The 6,000-nt window shown below is 33.1% G+C and overlaps 1 long non-coding RNA gene across 1 annotated transcript in view; it reads left to right on the plus strand.

Moving 5' to 3' along the window:
* LOC129458470 (uncharacterized) overlaps positions 1 to 4,083 on the plus strand; it is a 38,086-nt gene extending 34,003 nt beyond the window's left edge. Inside the window, exon 4 of the long non-coding RNA XR_008649634.1 lies at positions 3,396 to 4,083. This is a non-coding gene — a long non-coding RNA (uncharacterized lncRNA). The remainder of the gene's footprint in view (positions 1 to 3,395) is intronic.
* The last annotated feature ends 1,917 nt before the right edge of the window (positions 4,084 to 6,000 follow it).

Raw genomic sequence — 6,000 nt, forward strand, 5'->3', positions numbered from 1 at the left:
GTAGGTAATCACTGGTGTCTTTCACGAGCAGCGAATATAGGACAAGTTATGTTATGGGGGAAGAGAAGCTTAATTTTATACCTGATGCATATGGGATACTCACGTATAAATGGAAGTTGAATATATAAGACAAATGCAGAAAATAGAGGCCTGAGCAGAAGAGAGAGAGATTCATCAGAAATAACTAGCATATTACAAGTAGAAATTGAATGTTGAATATGGAACAGATTTTCCAAAGGAAGATGACAGAGTGAGGATAGATGACTAAGGAAAACTCTCTGGGTGTCACTAGCCTTTAACTACCAGTTGAATGAAGAAACAAGAGTTACCATGTAGTTTTGAAAAAATCTGAAGAAGACGATTCTTTTCTATTATGACAGAGACATTGAGATTTATTCATTAAACACCTATTTATTGAGTATCAACTATGATACAATCGATCAACTATATCAATTGTAGCAGATACTCAAGACACGGGCGATAAAATTAAAAAAGAAATGGTAGGGGATCTGCCCACAAAAAAGGCTTAAGCCTAGAGGGAAATAAAGTTAACTATATAAGTATGTGACCTGGAGGTAAAGGGTGTGCATGAAATAGCGGAAGACAAAACAGGTTAAATATAACTAAAAAATAAAGTGTGATAGACCAAGGGCCATTAGTAGAGGTAATAAAAGAAGCTGAGAAATTAAGAAATAAAACAATTGACCACATTGTCTTCTTCAAACTCTCTTCCATTTATTTCCCCAATGGATAATTATGGAGGAAGGGAAGATGTGTCTATAGCACAGGCTGAGAATTAAATCTGATGGAAAGAAATAATATTTATTCCCTTTCAATTTAGGTAACAGAGAGATCTCCAATCAGGATCGTGCAAATTCTGGTTCTGCTACATATTAGCTACATATTAACTACATATTAACTAACTGCTGCAATGTTACCTAACCTTTTGAAACTTCAGTTTCATTATTTTTAAAAAAGATGCCAATGTTAGCGTCTATCTGATATTAAATAACATAATTATTGATAATGACTCTTTTTAGCACAATTCTTTGACTATATTAACAGATCACTAAAGAGTGTTATTATGCTTTTTATTGTTTCTGAGAGTGGAGCTAAAGAGGAGAACACATATTTCTCTATGACAATAAAAATTTGAGAAAATTCATGAATTATGAATTATCATTCAATAATTAGCAGAATGTTCACCAGAAATGGGGATTTGAAGAGGATAATGAAGTATAAAAGAAAAATTGAGAAAAGAGACTAATAGGCAGGGCCAAATACCCTGATGAGAAATTAAAACATTAAGTTCTTAAAATAAATAAAAATACAGAGTTTATTTTTCCTTGGGAAGGCCGGGCATATTAGGTGTAGGAAAAAAGACTTTTTTTATTGTTTGCTTGTCTTGTGGTTATAAAGAAATATTTTGTGAAATGACCATTCTTAATTATCAAATAGAAGGTTATCTATGTTCTCATTAGATAATTTTCAATATAGCATACAGTTGAGGGTGGTATTGCAGAATAATATGTAACTAGAACATTTTGTAAGTATTATGAGTATTTTAAGTATGGCATTAATGATTTCCAGCATAAGCCAACGCAGGTTCAAACATATCCCTGAAACTCTGTAGTAGCTCTGATCCCCTTAGTAGTAATTGGAGAAAGATGCACCAACCAGGAGATTAAGGGTACTGAGAGGAACGGCGAAGGCACTACAGGTAAATGTAAATAGTAAATGCTCTAACTTCTCTCTCCCTCTTCTTTCTCCTGCTACTGACTTCTACTCCAACCTCCTCCTTTGTCTTCCCTGCCTCATTTTTCTCCTCTCTCTTTTGCTACCACTTAGATTTACATATTTGCTGAACATTCAACTCTGAACATAGCGTTTCTAAGAAATCTATTGATTTGCATCAACCTGGCTGCTCAAGTAAGCAGTCACTTTGCCTACATAAGTTCCTAAACTAACTTAACAAAGATTTATTAAGTACCTTTATTAAGTGATTGGGACTATTTTAGGCACTGTTTATATATAAATATACCAAAAGAAGCTTGTATTCCAATATTTAGCAAACTGGTTATCTTTCATTGTGTTTGTGATGTATTTTAGTCCTAACATTAACAGAAAATACTAATTTTAAAAATATAATTTATAGTGTGATGCAATCTGTTGTGCATTTTGATAACATCTAAGCATTACAATTATTTTCTAGAAGAATCCAGTTTCAATTTTATATGGAGTTAAATAGAAAACTAAACATAATGTAAAATAATTAACCTAAGCAGGAACTCAAAGATTTTATCCACTGCTGACACTTTATATGAAACTATGAAATTATTTAGAAAACATTTCAATGGACTATCATCCCTTTTCAAAGAAACATAATACTCAAATGTATCACTTCATAATTTTTTATTCAGAGATTAAGAAAAATAGAAAACATATAAACACATAATTCTTCAAAGTATATGTGTTACGAATCCTCTCTAAATGAAGTACATTTATAGTTTTTTTTGTTTGTTTGTTTGTTTGTTTGCTTGCTTTTTTTTTTTTTTATTATACTTTAGGGTTTTAGGGTATATGTGCACAATGTGCAGGTTTGTTACATGTGTATCCATGTGCCATGTTGATTTCCTGCACCCATTAACTCGTCATTTAGCATTAGGTGTATCTCCTAATGCTGTCCCTCCCCCCTCCCCCCACCCCACAACAGTCCCCGGAGCGTGATGTTCCCCTTCCTGTGTCCATGAGTTCTCATTGTTCAATTCCCACCTATGAGTGAGAACATGTGGTGTTTGGTTCTTTGTCCTTGCGATAGTTTACTGAGAATGATGGTTTCCAGTTTCATCCATTTATAGTTTTTAAAATGCAACTTCCTTTAAAACATTCTGATGCAGTATTTCTTCTCTTTTCTTTTAAATTGTTATCTTATGAATAAATTTATCCTTTAGTACTGCAACCTGAGATCAAAACATTTAGCACCATAAGATCAGACTAGTCAAAGTATGAAAGTATCTGTAATAATCCATTGTAGAGTACTAAAGAAGTATTATTCATACTAGCTACTGTATTGCAAATTATGTGCAAGCACAGTTCACTGAACAAAGTCAATGTTCAGTAGTTATTAGTAGAGTGAATGAGCAGATATCAGTTCCATTTTGTGGTTTGTTACCAAGTGTTTTAAAAATATCAATAATGAAATCATACAGTCTTAATTTTGATGAGCTAATTTACATGTTTATTTTCACAGAAATTTATAAACATTTAATGATATATAGAACTAAAATAGTAAAACACATTGACTACTCCAAATGTAAAGTTTGCATTTCGAAGTCAGTTTTTAAAAAATTTTTCTTCATAACCCTTCTGATATCTCTAATCTTTCTTCCATGCAGTTCTGTTTCCACAGGCCTATATCCTTTCCTTCTAGTTCTCTGCCTGCCCAGAAGACTGTACATCTTTAGAGATGAGCAAAACTCCACGCTCTGCAAAATCAGCACCCTTGGTCTAATCAAAAGTTAACTTGGCCCAGGTTTTAGTTTCTCTGTTAAGTTTTGTTGGAAAGTAATATAATAAATCTTATTGCAAGATACAGCTGATTATGTATACATTATGTCTTTGGAGAAATTTGCATTTTAAGAGGAAGGTCAAGGATGCCTTAATTACAAACATTGCATTTTTGGTTATTTAAATAGTATCTGGGAAAATGGTGAAGATATATAGGAAGTGACGAAAGATACCTGTATCTACCACGTGTGAAAGATTATCTCAGTAAATAGAATTGGCTACATATTCATCTATAATAATAATACCAAAAAAGAAGATATATGTCTTCAAAGCTTAAGAAAATTCAGAATTTTTGTAGTCAGCAAAATGAATGGCAAAGATAATGAGAGAATAAAGATACAAACATGAGTATTTAAAAATAGAATTGTGATGGGAAAACTGTTAATTTTAAAAATTATATGTAAAGGTGAGGTTGCTGTTAAGCATTTTACACCAATAGAGATATCAATTGGAATATTTTATGTGAAGAAAAGAAATAATGGCTTAGCTTTGTCAATAAAGAAAGTATCTACTTGTGTTCTCTTGTCTTATTCGTTTTACTTCTGTTGCACCAGAAATGATGGCAGAACTTCTGATTTATCACATTTTTAATTGGTCTCCTTGGTGACATGTTCCATATGTTTATTATTCATTTAGTCAAGCTTTTCTCTGCTTTTACTATGATACCTGAATGCTAATTTTTCTACTTTCCTAATCCTTAAATACATCATTTATTCAAAGACAGAGGCAATATAAAGAATCTCCGTTTATTATTTTCAGAAACTCCTGTCCCTATTTTTCACATTTCTTGCAGAATCACTGGAAATACTTTCAATTAACAAATAGTATAAGAATGGCACTCATAACCTGGGAAAAAGAAGTAAATTATTTGTTTGCTCTCATGCATTTGAAACCATTGTAAGAAAGTGTTTTCTGGCTGGGCACGGTGGCTCAAGCCTGTAATCCCAGCACTTTGAGAGGCCAAGGAGGGCGGATCACTCGAGGTCAGGAGTTCAAGATCAGACTGGCCAACATGGTGAAACCCTGTCTCTACTAAAAATACAAGAATTAGCCAGGCATGGTGGAGCATGCCTGTAATCTCAGCTACTCAGAAGGCTGAGGCAGGAGAATCACTTGAGCCCGGAGGTGGAGGTTGCAGTGATGAGAGATTGTGCCACTACACTTCAGCCTAAAAATAGCAAAAGTGTCAAATTACAAATAAGCAAAACAGCAGATTTCTGAACATAAATCTTATAGTCCAGGAAATGGATAATATAGTTGAAGTGTTGAAAGAGGGAAAAAAATCTTTCAGTCAAGAATACTATTTTGAGCAAAGCTATTCTTCCAAAATAAAGACAAAGTAAAATATCTCCCAGACAAGCAAAAACAGGGAATTCATCACCACTGGACCAGCCCTGTGAGATATGTGTAAGGACGTCCTACACCTGGAAATAGTTCAAACACCCACTTAAAAGATACAGAGTAGTGAATGGATAAGACAACTTGACTCAACTATATGCTAGCTACAAATGACTCATTTACCTGTAGAGACACACATAGACTGAAAGTGAAGGAATGGAAAGTTATATTCCATGCATGTGGAAACAAAAAGCATGCAGAAGTAACTATCTTTATATCAGGTAAAATAGGCTTTAAGTCAAAAGGCTTAAAAATAAACAAAGGTAGTCATTATATAATGATGAAGGAATACATTCAGCAAGGGGATATAACAACTGTAAATATATGCACACTCAATACTGGAGCACCCAAATATATAAAGCAAATATTAGAGCTAAAGGGAAAGAGACCCCAAAACAATAATAGCTGGGGACTTCAACACCTCACTTTCAGCAATGGATATATCATCCAGACAGAAAATTTTTAAAAATTAGACATAGGCTGTACTGTAGACCAAATGGACCCAACTGACCTTTAGAGAACATTTCATCCAAAAGCTTCAGAATACACATTTTTCTCATCAGAACATGGAACATTCTCCAGGATAGACTATATGTTGGGCTACAAAACAAGCCTTGACAAATTTTTAAAACCTGAAATTATATAAAATATTTTCTCAGACTACAACGGAATAAACCTGAAAACCAATAGCAAGAAAAACTTTGAAAACTGTAAAAATATGTGGAAATAAAACATCATGGCCTTGAACTACCAATGTGTCTATGGAGAAATTTTTAAAATTATAAAATATTTTGAAACAAATAAAAATCAATTTTAAAACTATACCAAATCCTATGGGATACAGCAAAAGCAGCACTAAGAGGGAAATTTATAGGAATAAATGCCTAGATCAAAAAAGTAGAAATATTTTAAATAAACAGCCTAAGAGTGCACCTCAAGGCACTACAAAAGCAAGAACAAACCAAACCCAAACATAGTTGCAGGGAAAATAATAACTATCACAGCAGAACTAAATGAAATAGAGACAACAAAATA

Source organism: Symphalangus syndactylus, chromosome 19, assembly GCF_028878055.3.
Source record: "Symphalangus syndactylus isolate Jambi chromosome 19, NHGRI_mSymSyn1-v2.1_pri, whole genome shotgun sequence".
NCBI classification, from domain to species: Eukaryota; Metazoa; Chordata; class Mammalia; order Primates; family Hylobatidae; genus Symphalangus; species Symphalangus syndactylus.